The 17356-nt window shown below is 47.2% G+C and overlaps 1 protein-coding gene and 1 long non-coding RNA gene across 32 annotated transcripts in view; one reads left to right on the top strand and one right to left on the bottom strand.

Moving 5' to 3' along the window:
- The window catches only part of SFMBT1 (Scm like with four mbt domains 1), a 127292-nt gene extending 119365 nt beyond the window's left edge, over positions 1–7927 (bottom strand). For 11 of the 31 annotated variants that reach the window (XR_014314615.1, XR_014314616.1, XM_082742803.1 and 8 more), the window contains exon 1: positions 6263–6502. The gene's annotated coding sequence lies outside the window, so the exon portion shown is untranslated. Of the gene's footprint in view, positions 1–697; positions 865–5269; positions 5713–6262; positions 6532–6947 lie in introns of those variants that run through there. The other 20 variants (XM_082742802.1, XM_082742818.1, XM_082742815.1 and 17 more) reach the window with 12 other exon arrangements.
- The window catches only part of LOC309870760, a 280290-nt gene that overhangs the window by 93245 nt on the left and 169689 nt on the right, over positions 1–17356 (top strand). The window lies entirely within an intron of this gene.

Raw genomic sequence — 17356 nt, 5'->3', positions numbered from 1 at the left:
TTGAGACTGGCTATCTGAATGACACAAATGCACAGTGAAAGCAACGCAATAAACTTAAAATCTGAAGCATTAATTATGTAAAATCATTATTACGTATGTTATTGAGCCTCTTTAAACCCTCACTAGTTTTCCACGAAACTAGAAGTGAGATGTTCAATATGGCAAAACCTCAACTCACCGGGACAGCTGGCGAATGAGTCACCGCCGACTCACGCCGCTCAGAGCGGAAGGCTTGTTGACAATCTGAGCACAAACTTTCTGGGCTCACTGTTCTGGGGAGAGGCTCCGACCCGGACCAACACGATGAATACCTGTGATTACCCGGGAAGATGTAGTCCCAGGACACACAAGTCTCTCTGTCCCCACCCAGGTGAGACTCCAGACTGCAGCGACCCTGCTCTCCTGCTCCCGTCCCCCAGCCTGCTGGCCCACTCAGCTTCCATCTCTCTGACGTCCCCACAGCCAAGCGTGCCAAGACTGCATCTAAGGAAGAGGCACCTGGTTCTCACAGCTCTGCGGGCTGCCTCCAGACTCTTCCAATGGAGAGAAAAGAGCCCTCCTGCACAGGGTGCTGTGACCTCTATTTCACCTGCTGCCAAAAATCTTTTTAAAAACGTATTTCCTCACAAGGCAATTCTGATGCACATGCTACGGTACAGATAAGCCCTGAGGACATTATGGTGAAACAGCCACTCACCAGAACCCAGATACACAGGACTCCACGATCCTGAGGCAGCCAGAGTTGTCAGTCGTAACACAGGAAGTACAATGCTGTCTGCCAGGGGCTGGCAGGGAGAAGGAAAGGGGGGGGGGGGGGTTACTGTCCATGGCCTTGGAATTTCAGTTTGGGAAGATGAAAACGCTCTAGAAATGGAAAGCAGTGGCCACTGAACAACACTGTGAATGTAGTTAATGCTGCTGAGTTGTACATTTTTAAAATGGGAAATTTTGGGATGCCTGGGTGGCTCAGTCGGTTAAGCATCTGCCTTCAGCTCAGGTCATGATCCCGGGCTCCTAAGATGGAGCCCTGCATCACTGGGCTCCCTGCTCAGTGGGGAGCCTGCTTCTCCCCCTCTCCCCTGCTTATAATCTACCTCTAACTATCTCTCTTTCTCTCTCAAATAAATTTTTTTTAAATAAATAAAATAAAATGTGAAATTTTATGTTACGTATAATTCCTCACTGTTAACTATGTTCTAGACAGGTGACATGCTAAGTGATTCTGTGTTGTCACCATCTCATTCCAAGAATGTTATTTATTTTGACACAAGTAAAAATGAGCTAAAATGGTATCTTAAAATTATGATCCCAAATTACTATGTATTATTTTCAACATGGAGAAAGTATGTTTTACAAAAAAATGACCCATAAGAAAGAACACTAACAAAAACTCTGAGACCAGAAAGCACTCTTAATCTGGGGAGCAAATTAACGTGAAAAGAATGAAAAACTACCAGCAACTCACAGGAAGTCTTACCACCAAGCAGATATTACACAGCAGCCCCCTCAAACTTTTTTTTTTTTAACTATTCAGGGTAAAATAATTAATAATTTGGAATTCAATCAAAATACTTGTTGGTTAACATTAAATTGAATGTCAGCAGGAAAAACTCGAGGTATTTTAATAACAGCTCAATTTCTCCACCCATCTCTTGTTGTCATTCCAAATAAGTGACTGTCCTGCACTTGCTACTGCAACAAACTCCCTTCCCTCACTCATCGAAGACATTCTCCAAATGTCCTCCCAGACCAAACACGTAATCTCAACTGCCTTATCCACCCCAAATCAATCAGTGTAGCAAGTAACCCATCTCTAAATTAAGGAGAAATGTCAAAACAGAACCTGCAGGCAGCACTGGACACCATGAGAAATGCCGCCTTGTAGCCTCTCCCTGCACACCCAAATGCTTGACTCTGAAGTTACCAACTATGAAACCACAAAGTTTGAAACATATTATCTTGTAGCAAAACATACAGGCTACATCTTTTGTTTTTTAATTATGTCCTTGAGTGGTCACCTAAAGATTAAGAGAGCTGAATAAAGTTAAAAACATCCTCTTGGATAAGAGACTAGAAATTAATCAGATACAAATCTTCAGGTGCCTCTGAGTTAAAGGCAAAGGTTTACATTCAAACTTGTTAAAACTTCTGCAGTGAAATAATAGTTTTTCTACTACTAACTTGTCTTTGTTCTAATCCTCTCTCCCACTTTTGTAAAATTTAAATATGAACTTGCAAGAACCTGTCCTATCCTTTTTATTTTAAATCATTTTCCAGTGGGGCTAGTACCACTTGAAGAAACTGTCATATCAAAATCCTACTCCCTAAAGCCTAATGGTTCAAAATCTCCCCCAGTAACCAAAATCCCTAGAGACTTTTATCCAATTTAACAACTATGCATAACGAGAAATATTTTTTCAATTACAAAACATCCCAGTTAGATAATAAATACTATCTACTAAAAGAAAACTACCCTGCAATTACAAAGTTATAGGAAATCATAAGATAGAAAATCTTTAATATAAAAATTTTGACATTCAATGGGGCACCTGGGTGGCTCAGTGGGTTAAGCTGCTGCCTTCGGCTCAGGTCATGATCTCAGGGTCCTGGGATCGAGAGTCCCGCATCGGGCTCTCTGCTCAGCAGGGAGCCTGCTTCCTCCTCTCTCTCTCTCTGCCTGCCTCTCTGCCTACTTGTGATCTCTCTCTGTCAAATAAAATAAAATCTTAAAAAAAAATTTTTTTTTTGACATTCAAAAGAACCTGCCTACACAATGGTCTGCTTTCTGGATTGTATTCATTTATTTAATATGAACATAACATGAAGTTTTAATGGAAAGGTCAATGAAGTTTAGACAGTATAGACTTCAGAGTCAAATGATGTCTACATCCACACCCTCACTCTGTAGCTAAGCCCAGTCTAGTTACCATCGTGAAAGCAAAAATACCCTATAGAACCAGCAAGGTTATAGACAGGAAAAGCAATTTTAAAGAGAAAAATCAAAATTTTCAAAGAAACAAATATCAAAAGAGATAATGCCCTTTTATATGCATTTTGTTTCTCATGTTGCATCTTTAGTTGCATCTCTCAAAATTTAATAAATTTTAAGTGAAATATCTGACAATGCAAAAGTTAAGAAATCTAAAAAGATGTGCACACGTGCACACACATACACAAAACCAGTGCATCAATTTTAACTAACTGATGGATTACTATCTTAGCTAATGGTGCTGTGAATCTTGGGAGTAGAATAACCAAATCCAGCTTAGCTGTTGGCTAATCAACTGACCGGCTTAATCAAAGAAAACAGAATTATTCAGCAGAAACCATTTCACAAAAGAAAATCTTTGAACTTTGCGGACTATGCCCCCATAAATCCCTACCACAGGCCTTAACACTGTTCCCAACTCTGCATCACATAGGTGTCCTTGCAGTAAAAAACACAGGCCATTGCGAAGAATTACCAAGAATTCAATGACAACTTCTAACTCCTCCCCTTCAGGAGCAGAAACAAGAAAACGTATAGGACTACATTAAAAGGTATTTGGGAAGAATAAGCAAATTGTTGGAAGTACTTGCTTCAGTGGAGAATATAAAAAACCCAACTTCCTAGAGGGCCAATATAAAAAGGTATCCTAACCATGTTGAAATTTAAAAAAAAAAAAAAAAAAACTAACCACACCTGGCAAAATTTTTAGCTACTTTTTGTTTTTGCTTTTACCACTAGAGTTTTAACGACTTGATAAACCAGGAAAATATTCTGCATATATAAATCAAGTTAATTGCTGTCACTTAAAAGGTTGTTAAAGCTTTATGCCCACATTCTTTAATTCACTGAACTTTAAAAAATCAATTTTCATTCAATTTTCTCAGCAAATTCTAGGCTTTAAGAAACTGATTCATCTACTAACACCTTAAACACTGACTTGTTGGGAAAGTTCATGATCCATCCTCCAAACCTGCTGTCTGGAAATACACCAGTATTCCAAAAAAGGGAAGTAACACATCGGTACTGGGCCTGTGACCACAAGGATGCCCAACAACCATGGATCCAAATCTGCAAAGCCTTGCCTCAGCTGACAAGTAGCCTTCTGGCTAAGAAGTTCACAATTCCAGTAGTTAAAAGTGTAAAAAGCATTTAGAGTCATGGCAAAAATGACCCTAACTCCAGGTTTACACACCTGTTGTCCTTCAGCTTAATATTGCCCCTCACCCTTAAAAGGGCCCTGTCATGTAAAAAAAAAATTCACCAGTGGTGCCAGAAGTGGTCACCTTGGGGAGGGAAGAGGTGCCTGCTGAATGAGAGCAATGTAAAGGAAGCCCTTTGGGAGGCTGAAAGTGCCGTGCATCTTGATCTGAGTGTGGTTATTAGGACATACAGGTCATGTAAGTTCTTACTGTAAATTAGACCTCAATTAAAAATACATACATAATTTTTAAAACACATTGAAATACATTTGTAAATGTCTTTGTTCAAACAAGAGACACAAAATAACACTAGATGTAGCAACTAAGATTTTTTTTCCAAATGTATTTTAATTAAGATGTATATGTATTGTGAGCACTTTTATGTAGAACCTGTCAAAATACAGACTGTGATTTTTTTAATCTCTCATTTTAAAAAGTTGCCAAATTGACATCTGAAAGCATGCAGAAAGATGAGCTATTCATTCTCTGATTTTGCAAATAAGGAAAACTAAATCTTCAGGGTAAGAACCATACGGAGATAAGGCAGCCAGTCAATGACAACAGTAGAACAGCACTGTCCTAAGCTTGAGCCACTCCCGTTTCCACCGGGCCGTTACTTTTGTGACCTTATAAACAAATATGAACTCTGTATCTACCCGTGGCAGAGGAGGATTCAACACGCTCCTCAAAATACCAGGCCAACAGGCCCCAAAGTGCACTCACAAAGACACACTCATCTTCCCCCTTTCTAGACAGTTGGCAAATGATCAATTACATTTTCAGGCACGTATTTTTCCTGCGATGCAATCAAGTGTGACATCTTTATAATGTGGTTCAGGAGGAAAAGGTATATGCAGGGATTGGCAAAATCCATCTTATTTCCTTTCAAATCTCTTTGGTGGTTACTTGGTTCTCAAAACTATGTCACTAAGTAGGACTCGGGAAAACATCGCTAGGGGCCATTCACCAGCAAGGCTTTGGGTGACCGACCCGCGGGGAATCACCCCCACTAAATAGAAATTTTGCCTCCGCCCGGGGTGTCCCACCCAACTCTCCGCAAAGAACAAGACTTGCAGGTGACCTGTGCCTTGCGGCTCAGTTTCCGATCCCAGTGAACAGCTGACATCTCGCTTAAAACTTAACATACATCCTTTCCGCGGGAATTTATTTCTGTTCTCACAAGGCGTTTCTGCTCCCTACCAGAGCAGGCCTTGCTTCACAGGGCTCTCTGCTCGCCTCTCCACCGTCTCGTCTTCACGGTTTAAAACGAGACTTGAACAGAAATCGAAACGGTCGCGGCCCTCCCGAGCGCAAGTCGGGGCCCCGAGCGAGCGGGTCCGGCCGGGGTCGGCCGGCGGGTGCCGGGCGAGCCCACTACCCGCTCGCGCGCGGCTCCGGGGAGGCCCGGCGCACTCCACCACGCTGGCCCGAAGCAACCGGTTGCGGCGGCCGCTAGACGCTCTCCAACAGCGCAGCGACCACCTCGGCCCTCCGAAGTTCCGACCGCCCCGCAGGCAGCGCGCCCCCCGACCCCCGCTGCGGGTTCGCGCCCCGGCCCCGGAGCGAGCCCGGGGGGCGGGTCCGCGGGGGCTCGGCGGGCGGGAGCGCGGGACGCGCCGGGAGGGGCGCGCGGCGGGCCCAGCGCGCCGGGGAACTTGGGCGCCCGCCGGTACCGCCGCCCGGCCACTTTCCTTTCACGCCCCGGGGGCGGCCGCGCACTGCGCCGCCCGCCCGGGGCCGCGGGCCGCCGCAGCCGCCGCTTGCCGCCGCGGCGAGGCGCCCAGGCGCGCTCCTGCAGCCCGCCCGGCCGGCGCGCGGGGCCGCGGGGGCGCGCGAGGCCGCGCGCGGGCGCCGCGCTGCACCCCCCCGCCCCGCCCCCGCCCCCAACGTGCCGCCGCCGCCCGTTGGCGCCTCAGCCCGCGCGCCCGCCGCCCGCCGGCTCCCGGCGGTTTTTCGTTGGCAAAGTTGCGCGGCCCCCTCGAGGGGGGCGCCGCGCGGTCCCCCGCCCCAGCGCCGCCGCCGCCCCTTCAGGCCGCCGCGCGGGAAGGCCCAGCTGGCGGCCCCGCTTTTTTACCTGCCGGGAGTTTTCGCGCGCGCCCTCGCTCGATCGCTGGCTTTTCCCCTTCTCGCGCTCGTTTTCTTTCTTTCTTTCCTTCTTTTCGCTTCCCCGCGCGGGCGCTTTTTCCGCTCGCGCCACCCGCGCTCGCCCGCTCGCGCCCTCCTTCCTGCTGGGCTCGGCGGAGCGGGGCGGCCGGCAGCTCTCCCCGCCCCCCTCCACCCGCGCTCCGGCGGAGGCGGCGGCGGCGGCGGCGCTCCGCGCTCCGACTCATTCCAATATGGCACGGGTGCAGGGCGCATGCGCCCGCGCCCCCCCCCCATCCGCGCTCCTCCCGGCAGCCCGCGCCCCTCGCGCCGCGCGCGTGGCGCCCCCGGGCCGGGAGCCCCCGGGCCGGGCCTCCCCGAGCGGGCCCGCAAGTCTTCCAGACCGGCTGGGGCCGCGCGGAAGGCGAGGTGTTCGGGCAGTGAGGGGTCGGGGAGGGGGTGCTCGGCGCCGCCAGCTACCCCCGCCCCTCGTGCCCCGAGCCACAACTTGCCGCGGACATCCCCGAGGCCGCGGCGCAGGGCAAGCGGCGGCGTCTCCGGCCCCCGACGGCAAGGCGGCCGGTGCGGGCGGGTCCCGAGAGGGAAACGCGCTCCGGGGACCCAACGCCCGCCCTGTCCCTTACCCGACCCACGAGTGAAGGGCTCTCGCGCCTCACCTCGGGGTGTGCACAGAGCCGCACAGAACCCACTGGCGTCCACAGGTCGGTCCCGGCGACGGGGCCCGGGCGAAGCGCGCCGCTGTCGTCCGCACGTGACCGCCTCGGGCAAGATGGCATGAGCGGAGGAACGGACCGAGCGGCTGCTGAGCCCAGATGGGCGCGTGTTGCAGCCAGAGAGGGCTGCGTCCCTGCGCCTGGCCCACGTCGGGGATCTGATGCGTCCTTCGAGACCTGGAAGGTCACCCAAGTGTCCGGTGTCTGCGAAGTCAGCCTCGGGCCCCCAGGCGCACTGGGTGTCTTCAGGCCACGGCAGGAGGCGCCCTGTAAATCCGAGTTTTCCTGCGGCTCGGGGCCTTAGCGAGGGGGCGTAAGACGGCTGCCGAATTCGGGCAGGAGAATCGGGGGCCCGGAGCCGGAACGGAGGTTCAAAGGTGGCTGCAAGGATTCCTCGCAACCCAAGGTGCCCACCAGCGATTAGGTTCTCCCAGCTCGCCCCTTCCCTTGCGAGTGCAGATGCCGGTGGGACACCCTCCTCCTCCCCTCTTGCTATGGGAAGTTGCCTCCGGAAGGGAGTCCTCCTGCAGCCGAGACCCAGGAGTGCCCCGACTCCCCGACCCCGGGGAGGAGGTCTCCGACTGGGCGCTGACGACTCTTTCCTTTAAGGAAGGAGAGGCCCCACCGCAAGAAAGAGAGGTGCCAAACGGACAAACTTGCCCAAAGTCACGCTGCTGGCTGAATTTGAATTTTTTTTAAACCATCACTTAAAAGACAACATGACAACTAGAGCAAGAAAAATGTACAAAGTATCCATAATACTAGGGAACCCATAAAACCCTCCACCTATATACATGTCTTTACAAAGTTGCAACCAGCCATGCATTTTTCTCTTGTGTTTGCTACTATCACTTCACATTTTCATCTGTTCACATGATTCATTCTGAAGGTGTGCGGGGATCCTCCTACATTTACTCAAGTCTCCCAATGTGGTATATTTGGGTTCTTTACCACTGTTTGCTAATATGTCCTTTAATTCTGCACTCGGGACAAATTCCTGGCAGTTGCCAGGTGGAAGGCAGAGAAGTCTTGCTTCACAGTGCCACAGGATCTTCCCAGAGCACCACCCGGCTCACTCTGCTGCCTCCCACCGATGAGTGTAAGGAGCATAATAGACATCACTAAGCAGTGGGCACCATCTCTTTTGTCTCCTCCTACTTTACTAGTATGTCAGTAGTTCAAGGTTACTTTAGTCTTCCTTAGATGACTTTAAAAATGAATGTTTTTTCATCATTTATTGTCTGGCTGTTCATATCCCTTCATCTGCTGGGGACTTAAAAGTTCCTCCAACGTCAAATAAGCATTTTTTAGATTATCAATATTATTCCTGTGTCATCGATGAGGTAAATATTTCCCAGTCTGTTTTTCTTTTTTGTTGTTGTTGTTTTATTTAATGTTCAATCTGTCATTCTAGTCCTTTGTGATTTTATTGCTTGAATGTTGACAAAATAAGCTTTCTTCCACCCATCTGATGGTCTGTTTTCCGCTAATTTTCTAAAATTTCATTTTATATTTAATTCTTTAATGATTAACCATCCCACGTTTATTTTCCTGTGTGGAATAAAATATGGGCTTAACTCACCACCAGCACCAATCAGTTTTTATTGCTTGTGCATCATCATTTATTAAATAAATTTTCCCTACCCTTTGTTTAGTAAAATCTATTTTTACAGTAGGCTTTTGATTCAGGTCAATCTGTTTCTTCATTTCTTTTCACAGACCTGACTTTGAGCAGATACTATATGGATCTAAATATTGGTTCTTTAGCATAGGTTCTAACATCTAACAGGGCTATCTTGCCATTCACAGAGTTTTCTGTTATTCAAGATATCACTTGGTAAACACACCGGCTTCTGTGTCCATACACATCCTAGTTAACCTAGAAGAATTAAGAATTCCTAGAAGATAGAACCATCCAGCCCCATGACCTTGGCAAGTTACTTATCCCATCGAGGTCTAGTGGATATATAAAACGAGGATAAAAGTAACACCTGCCTGACAAGCTCAATGTTAGACACATAGTAAATGCTCAGGAAATGTCAGTTGTTGTTACTGATATTTTTAGTTCTAAAGCAAAACTGAGGTTTTTGCATGAAGTTGCATTAAACCTATGAATTAATTTAAATAGAATATCCCATAATATGTCATGTTCCCAACTGGGACATGTACTATCTTTCAATTTATTTGAATATTTTAAAACTCAGAAATCAGGTTCCTTGTTGATTCCAGCCTCCCTCTACTTCATGACACCTGAGGAAGAGGAAGATCTGAAGAAATCTTTACAGTGGAGGAAGATTTAAAACTTACCATTTGAGAGTCAGCCTTGTGCCTGGCGGGTGTAGGTGTGGGTGTGGGCGCACACGCATGAAATCTTTCACCCTTGCACCATCCCTCAGGATAGATCGTGCTGTTCCCTGTAGACAAAGAGCAAACTGGAAACTTCCAGATCACTTAGTGAAAGGCAGAGCTAGGCCACAAACCAGGTATGCCGGTTCCTGCTGCTTGGAAATGCAGGTGGGAGTCCTGCACAGAAGAGCACGAAGAAAACGGACTTCTGGTCATGGCACCCCCCTGCCCCAAAGCCTCCCAGGGCTTTGCCACTGCTATGTCCAAAACACCTACTTTGGCCTATGAGACAGGCCCTGCCCACCCTCCTCGCTTACCAGTAACCGCTCATCTGCCTTGCTTGCCAAAGTTCAGCTATGTCTGTCTCCTTTCCACCCCATAAGTATGTCCAAGTCCTTTCCATCACAGGGCCCTTGCACACATTGTTCCCAATGCCTGGAACACTCTTCCTCTCGCCTCCCCCACCCACATTCACACAGCTGGTACCTTCACATTGTTCTGGTATCTGTTTAGCAAGGTAAGGTGGTCTCCTCAGAGAAGACATCCCTACTTATCCCACATAAACAGGTTCTCTCTTTCTCTCAACCTTCTTCCCTCCCTTCCTCCTTCCTAATTGTTTCTTCACAGTTCCTTTTTTTTTTTTTTTAAGATATTTATTTATTTATTTGACAAAGCAAGAGATCACAAGTAGGCAGGGGGTGGGGGGGAAGCAGGCTCCCCGCTGAGCAGAGAGCCCGATGCAGGGCTCGATCCCAGGACCCTGAGATCATGACCTGAGCCGAAGGCAGAGGCTTAACCAACCGGAGCCCCCCAGGGGCCCCTTCACAATTACTTTTTATAATTTAATCTGTATTTGTCATTTGTTTGAGTTCTATCACCTCATCTAATCCCACAGAAAGATATCAGTTCCCCTGAGGGCAGAGAGGAAGTTAGCTAGCCCTTTCCCTGCAGGCAGTGGGTGGATGAGAAGGTGTCCACTGGTCAGCTGGCGGCATCTAAGACCAGAGGTTGGCACACCATGAGACACCTGGGCCATTCTCAACACTGTCTCTATTTCCTACTGGCTCTGTTGGGTAGAGGTTTTACCCCCCCCCCCCGTCCTCAGTGACCACGGGGTGAGTGTTCAACCACCCCATATGAATGCCCTATCCCTCGAACCCTTGCCTGCTACTCCCCGGCAGGCCTGTTCTCTGCCATGCTGTCTCCACCCAGGACCTTGTTCTGGATGAGAATGTGAAAGCCAGGCCTGGACCCTGGACACCAGTAGAGCCCTCAGCCAGGGCTAGGGGCTGTTTTCAACTCCAGAAAAACATAATTCCAAAGAATGCCAGGCCCTGCTGTCAGCCATCAGCAGTCCTCCACCGCCACTGGGCAGGCAGCTCCCTTTACCCAGCCTAAGGGAGACAAGTCCCATAATGACTCCCCGTGGCTAATTACCCAAGTGATCAAGTGATTACCACCATCAAGTCACTGCTCACATCACAGAAGCCTGGTCCACTTGCTGGTCCTGCTGCTTGGGGGGCACAGGCCACTGACATGTGCACCCCCCCAGCACCTGCCCTGCTCCACCTCCACAGTCTCATCTCCTGCAAATGCCCCCCACCAGGCATCCCTCACTCCTATCCTGTTTTGGAATGGAAAAGGCTTCCGTCAAGTCCAGATTTAATCATCACTTCTTTATAGAACCTTCTTTATGGGAGTCTTCACCTCTCTGGGCCTCAGTTCCCTCATCTCCGTAAAATGGGCATGAAGCCACCTGTCTCCCTGGGGCCCGAGAATCCAAGGACATAATGTTTGTAAATATTCTTTGCAAACTGTGAACAACAGAGATACGAGAAATAATTGGCCCGGTCCCAAAGCCCCTCCTCCAGGAGACCTGTCACGATCTCTCCATTCCTTTCTATGTCTACCTAAGCCACTTAGCTTGTTTTCCCCCAGTTGCCTGTCTCGAGAAAGGCACAGGCCCAGACCCCATTTTCCAACCTTGAGTACTACAAGCCCAGAGCCATGCCCCATTCATTCTCAGGGTCCCTCTCTGCCATGACACCCCTCTTTTCTCAATTGATGAAGGAAAAATAAATGAACGGACACAATGTTCTCAATTTTATATTACCGGGCCATGTATTTTTGCACCTTCAACTTCTTTTTTTTTTTTTTTTTAACTTAAAGATGTTTTTTAATTTATTTAAAGATTTTTTTTTTATTTATTTATCAGAGAGAGAGAGGGGGAGAGAGCGAGCACAGGCAGACAGAGTGGCAGGCAGAGGCCTGGAGAGAGGGGGAGAGAGCGAGCACAGGCAGACAGAGTGGCAGGCAGAGGCCGAGGGAGAAGCAGGCTCCCCGCTGAGCAAGGAGGCCGATGTGGGACTCGATCCCAGGACGCTGGGATCATGACCTGAGCCGAAGGCAGCTGCTCAACCAACTGAGCCACCCAGGCGTCCCTGCACCTTCAACTTCTTATCTGTTAATAAGAGCTCACAGGTCCTGAACAGGTGACAAGGACACTCAGCAGTGCAAGGGCAACAGGGCTGGAGTTTCTCTTTCGGGCAGGAATGTGTTCTGAAATCAGACATGGTGATGGTGCACAACTTTATGATAAACTAAAAAACACAAAATTGAACATTGTAAAAGGGTGCAATTTATGGTATGTGACTAAGACCTCAATTAAAAAATCGTATGAGAAGAGCACTTCGCTGGCTTAGAGAGAACATGTGACTCTTGATCTCTGGGTCATGAGTTCAAGCCCCACACTGAACATAAAGCTTACTTTATTTTTTTTTTTAAGATTTTATTTATTTATTTGACAGACAGATCACAAGTAGGCAGAGAAGCAGGCAGAGAGAGAGGAGAAAGCAGGCTCCCCTTTGAGCAGAGAGCCCGACGTGGGGCTCGATCCTGGGACCCTGGGATCATGACCTGAGCCGAAGGCAGAGGCTTTAACCCACTGAGCCACCCAGGCGCCCCATAAAGCTTACTTCAAACAAAATGTAGGGGTGCCCTTGTGACTCAGTCAAGCATCTGCCTTCAGCTCAGGGCATGACCTCAGGGTCCTGGGACAACTCTTGCATCAGGCTCCCTGTTCAGCGGGAAGTCTGCTTCTCCCACTCCCTCTGCCTCGTCCAGCTCATTCTCTCTCTCAAATAAATAAAATAAAAATTTGTGAGAAAAGTCTATAGTGACTGTCACAGAGGACAGAAACTGGTCACCCTTGGGTTGGATATGACCTATGTGGTGCATTGCATGGGCACCATAGTGAGGCTGCTCACAATACTCCTTTTTGTTTGTTTGTTTGTTTAGGTGTAATTTGCATACAGTAAAATGCACCCATTTTACAGGTGTACAGTTCTCTGAACACTGACAGAGGTAACCACCAGCACGATCAAGACGCAGAACGTACCATCACCCCAGAAAGTTCCTCTCATCCCCTTCCACGGACTGCGCCGATCATAGGCAACTAATGATCTGATTTCTCTCTCTGTAGATAGATAAAAATTAAAAGTTCATCATGGAATGAATTTTTTGTGTCTGTTTTTGAGATTCACCCATGTTGTTCAGTGTGTCCGAAGATGATTTCTTTTTATTTTATTTAGTTTTTAAAGTAGGGTCCATGCCCAACATGGAGCTTGAACTTGTGACCCTGAGATCAAGAGTCACATGTTCTACTGAACCAGCCAGGTGCCCAGGTGATTCCTTTTTTTTTTTTTTCCCCCTCTACTGATCAACCACCCCTCTATCTATTTCAGGTTAAATAATATTATTTCAATCATACAGAATTCCCAAGGAATAGAAGTTCAGCCGCCATATATATATATATGTATATATACATATATACATATATACATATATATATATATATTTTATTTACTTATTTGACAGAGAGAGAGATCACAAGTAGCAGAGAGGAGGCAGAGAGAGGGGGGAAGCAGGCTCCCGGGTGAGCAGAGAGCCCGACACAGGGCTCGATCCCAGGACCCTGGGATCATGACCTGAGCCTAAGGCAGAGGCTTAACCCTCTGAGCCACCCAGGCACCCCAGCATCTCCTTATATTACCAGTCTTCAAAATATTGTATTCACACTGGTGACCTTTTGAGTACATACCCTTCAGTATGTTTACTTCCATTTTATTATTTTATACATATATACTATTTAAGCAAAATATCACAGACATTATAAAACATATATATGTTATATATATATATATATATATATCCCAATACATAATAAATGTGATTGGAAATCACATTTATTTTCTTTAAAGATTTTATATTTATTTATTTGACAGAGATAGGGAGATCACAAGTAGGCAGAGAGGCAGGCAGGAGAGGAGGAAGCAGGCTCCCTGCCGAGCAGAGAGCCTGATGCGGGGCTCGATCCCACGACCCTGGGATCATGACCTGAGCTGAAGGCAGAGGCTTTAACCCACTGAGCCACCCAGGTGCCCCTGGTTTACTTTTTTAAACTACATATTAGTTTGCATGTTCTAGAATCTTATATAAATGGAATGATATAGTAGGTACTCTCTTTCGCCTGTCTTCTATTATATAGCATCATTTTGAAATGTTTTCATGCTATTGCATGTGATAGTAGCTGGTTCCTTTTTCTTGCCAAGTAGTATTCCTTGTATGGATATACCACAATTTGCTTATCCATTCCCTTTTTGATAGGCATTTGGGTCCTTTCCAGTGTAGGGCTACTATGAACAAATAATGAGTAATTAATAACAAATAAGATAACATTTTTAGAAAAATATAATGTATAATAAAATTTAATGTGAAATTTTAAAAGAATATGTATATGTAACGTGAGCTATGTAATGTGTAAATAAAAATATAATGTGATTAGATTATATAATAATATATAGCATGTGTTCAATATGTTCAATATATAATAAATACCTTGTTAACAGTCAAACATATCAAAAATATATGTATATATACATGCACACATACTTATATATTTAAATACATAAACATACACACGCAGTTATATTTAACATGTATGTCTTTAATGGGGCATTTAGTCCCCATTCCTTGCAGTCCTCTACCCATATTTGCTCTGGGTAGCACATTCAGAAAAGGTAGTCACCCACATGAAAAAATGTTCATCATTACTAGCCGTTAGGGAGATTCAAATTAAAACCACATTGAGATACCACCTTACACCAGTTAGAATGGCCAAAATTAGCAAGACAGGAAACAACATATGTTGGAGGGGATGTGGAGAAAGGGGAACCCTCTTACACTGTTGGTGGGAATGCAAGTTGGTGCAGCCACTTTGGAGAACAGTGTGGAGATTCCTCAAGAAATTAAAAATAGAGCTTCCCTATGACCCTGCAATTGCACTACTGGGTATTTACCCCAAAGATACAGATGTCGTGAAAAGAAGGGCCATCTGTACCCCAATGTTTATAGCAGCAATGGCCACGGTTGCCAAACTGTGGAAAGAACCAAGATGCCCTTCAACGAACGAATGGATAAGGAAGATGTGGTCCATATACACTATGGAGTATTATGCCTTCATCAGAAAGGATGAATACCCAACTTTTGTAGCAACATGGATGGGACTGGAAGAGATTATGCTGAGTGAAATAAGTCAAGCAGAGAGAGTCAATTATCATATGGTTTCACTTATTTGCGGAGCATAACAAATATCATGGAGGAGATGGGGAGATGGAGACGAGAAGGGAGTTGAGGGAAATTGGAAGGGGAGGTGAACCATGAGAGACTATGGACTCTGAAAAACAATCTGAGGTCTTTGAAGGTACGGAGGGTGGGAGGTTGGGGGAACCAGGTGGTGGGTATTGGAGAGGGCACGGATTGCACGGAGCACTGGGTATGGTGCAAAAACAACAAATACTGTTACACTGAAAAGAAATTAAAAAAAAAAAAAAAAAAGGTAGTCACCCAGGCTTCACCCCAGAAAAGCAAGTTCTAAGACCTGGGGGTCAGGTTGGGACTGAGGGGCTGGCATTTGAAACCAGGACACCAAGTCTCCCCGTGCTGGCCAAGGACTCCTATCTCTGGCTGCTTAAAGCCCAAGAGCCAGGAGGGAATTGGGAGCAGAACCAGCTCAGCCATAAAGCATTCTCCAGGCCTGTCATGGCCCTCCTGGAGGGTCAAAGTTGAGAGATTCGTGAAGAGAGCTCACTCTTGGACCCTTGGAAAGGAGTTGGCAGCTCAAGCCCACCAGGAGAGGAAAAGGCAAAAGGTAGCACATTCAGAAAAGGTAGGGGAGATATGACCCTGGACCCTCCAGTCTCTCCTCAGAGCCACCTGTGGGGCTTGAGCAAACTTAGCCTGAATCCCCCTGATGTTCAGGGTCCTCTCTCCATACTCTGCCTGCTTGCTGTAACTGGAGACCATGGTCCCCACCTGTCATCGACCTTGTGTCCCACTCCCCACCCCTTCCCATGCTGCCATTTTTCCTTTTTTATTAAGGTTAGCCTATATATAATGATTGTTAGCATTTCAGTGTGAATCCATAAAATGTTAACAAGAACATTTAATATGTTTGTTTGATGCCCCTTATAGCAACAGGGCAGCTTAATCTCCCTGATGAAAAAAGCCTCACAGTTACCCAGCGGGGCTTACCAGCCAAAAACATGATGCCACCTCTAGGCCCCCAATTTAGTCCCTGCTTATCAGGGATTTAGAAGGAAATAGATTTCTGCATAATACAGACAAAATCAGGAAAAATGTCAATGGACCTTGCTTTACCCAGTGGCTTTGTACAAAATGAAGTATGGTCAATTGAATCCTAATTTTCTCATTACTTACTTTGTAATTCCTGAGATGTGTGTTCTTTATTCCTGCCAGGTCTGGCTCCTAAGGCCTCCAATTTCCACTCTCCACCGTCCTCATCCAGTCAGGTCTGGAGTACAAAACCTGAGGCAGTCACTTAACAACTTGGTATCAATTCCTTTATCCTTAAAATTCGGCTGGAAGCACCCAGGCTGTTGAAAGCAGAACACGGCGCTCAAAGATGTCTGGGGTTCTTTCAGCTCCAAGATCCAGGACTGAGCTGTGAACACACTCGTGACTATTTCAGAGAAGGGGTTTTCTAGCATGTTTCCAAGCAGCAGAGCCAGACTGAATCACTCATCCATCCTTCCTCTCCTTGACACCTGCTGTGTGCCTGAGCAGGCTGGATTGAGTCCTCACATGCCCTACCCCCAGAGGGGCCCTCAGCTGGGGGATGCTCTCCCTAGGGTTGGTTCCATGACAGGGGGTATAGACAGAGCTTCTCTCCAAGGGAGGAAGCCTGATTTCCTCTCCTGAGAAGGAAGCAGGAAACCTGAGTCGTAGCCCAGCTCTGCTTATAAGTGTAGGGGGCACAATCTCTTCTCTCTAAGGGCCTTGCTCTTCGTCTGTGCAAGGGGGTGGGGTGAACAGGTTGGAGAGAGGGTCTACAGACCTTCTCAGCGCCTTTGTGCTGGGTCATGGACTAGATCCAACATGGTGGCAGGGGAAGGGCTGCTAGGGACAGGGAGCCTTGAAGACGGGCTGTCTTCAAACAGCAAATATCTTGTGTGCACTTCCTAACAGGACCCCAGCAACCAGAGGATTTGATAAAAGCATGTACCTAATGGCCTTCATGGGGTGCTTGATTTGTGGTTGGTGATCACCAAATGTGAGTTTCCTTTCTCCCTCCCAGAGGGTGCAGCCTGCACCTGCCCACATCAGCCAGTAGGATTCTGGGTCCCTGGAGGATGACTGCCACTCCTAACAGGCAGGCTCATCTCCAGATAGGGCAAGGAGGTGGGGTCTTTGAGGCTCCTGAGGGTCTGGAGCAGAAGAACGTCCAAGGACGAGAAACAACTGAAATTTGCATACATTGTTATTGGCGGTTTCTTATAAAGTCCAACACACATTTACCCTGTGATCCAGTTTCTCCACTCATTGGTGGAGAAATAAAAACACAGACGTAAAAACGTGTCCTCACACACAGACTTGCACAAGAGTATTCACAGAGCTCTTATCCACGATAGCCGAAAACTGGAAACCAC

Source organism: Mustela nivalis (assembly GCF_964662115.1).
Source record: "Mustela nivalis genome assembly, chromosome: 1".
Classification (NCBI taxonomy): Eukaryota; Metazoa; Chordata; class Mammalia; order Carnivora; family Mustelidae; genus Mustela; species Mustela nivalis.
Note: the sequence above shows the minus strand (reverse complement) of the source record. Positions and strands in the feature narration are given on the sequence as shown.